This window comes from Asparagus officinalis, chromosome 7, assembly GCF_001876935.1.
Source record: "Asparagus officinalis chromosome 7, Aspof.V1, whole genome shotgun sequence".
Lineage (NCBI taxonomy): Eukaryota > Viridiplantae > Streptophyta > Magnoliopsida > Asparagales > Asparagaceae > Asparagus > Asparagus officinalis.
In genome coordinates this window covers 71610334-71611950 of record NC_033800.1, presented here as the reverse complement: position 1 = coordinate 71611950, position 1617 = coordinate 71610334, and positions in this window count along the sequence as shown.

The following is a 1617-nucleotide window of genomic DNA, read 5'->3' as shown; positions in this document are numbered from 1 at the left end:
ACATACTTACTAATACCGGCTTCTTGATACCAATAAGTTTATAGTACCAAAACTGCACATGAGAGAAATAGAAGATTAACGAACAGTCTACAAGCTTAACAATAAAATCATAACCATAATAACAAATCCATAATCTTAACAACCAAACTGTAACATTAACAATAAATCTGTAAACTTAACAACCATTCTACAACCTTAACAACCAACCGGTAATGTTAACAACCAATCAGCAACCTTAACAAATGATCTGTCACCTTAACAACAAACTCGTAACCTTAACAACAAACTTGTAACCTTAACAACTTATCTACAATGTTAACAACCAATTTGTATAATAACAAATAATCTCTAACCCTAATAACTACCAACTATACTTAAGAACAAATCCCTAACCTTCACAATCAAGAATGCATAAATTCTAGTCATTGCTCTAAACAATAAAAAAATAAGAATACTTACATACACAAGCTAGGTACACCTTTGCAGATATTTAATCTTTTTTCTGCTCTACCCTTCAGTGCCTTTCCAATTATATCATTTGTCTTATTGAAGATATAGCTCCCCCCCCCAACAGTTTACTTTACTTGTTCAATGCTGTCAACATACTTGAACAAATGCTTGGTATGCTAGGAACACACTTCTTGGACACCAGATCATGCTCAGCTAATAGAGAATCTATAGTAGGAAAAAGTCTATTATATCTTCACAGTAAGTTGATCGTACAAGATTTATGAGTAGATCCTCAATATGGCATCTGTTGGGTGCTGGAGGAGCCCTATTGTTGTTACCCTCAATTTTGGAAAAAAAAACCACAACCAATTTTGATTTTTTTTTAATCTTGGTTAGGGCCAACAAAACCCCCCTCATTAGAGAACCATGTATGGCTCATAACCTATTCAAGGTTGAATGAGCACTCGATGTTATCTCTAGTTTTGATATTACTGAAGATAAACTTCATCTTATTCTTGTCCGACTATCTCAACACGTGCTCGAAAGTCAGAAGATCAAGACCAGGAGGGCCAAAATGAACGTAGTGTCTGAATATATTATCTTTGTAGGCATCCCTATGCCTTTGGCCTATATGTTGTACTAAAGAATGCATGAATTCATAGTAAGCAGTGAAGTTAGATGTAGGCCATAACTCTGATACAACCTTTTGTCTATAAAGCAAAACAACAAGATATACGTCAACAATAACATTCACAGCATATTCATAATATTAACAACTAACACTTAACATTAACAACTAACATGCCACACATTAACAGTAACCTTAACAACTAACATGTCACGTTAACAGTAACCTTAACAACTAACAAAGTGAACAGTATCCTTCACAACAGATTCATAACCCTAACAACTAACGCAGAATCTTAACAATTAATGAATGTCCTTGACAACTAAAAGCTAACATTCACAACTTAATTGTAACCTTCACAATTAACACAACATGCAACATCATAAACAACTAAATTATGCAGTAAACTCACCTCTTTTTGGTTGTCAAATACATCTCTTCCAAATCGCCCATATTCATTCCTCACTTTAATCTAGGAGCGCTCTCGAGGCGTCGTCGTTGCTGCCCTCTACATCAGTGTGTTGGACTGGGTTTGTGGG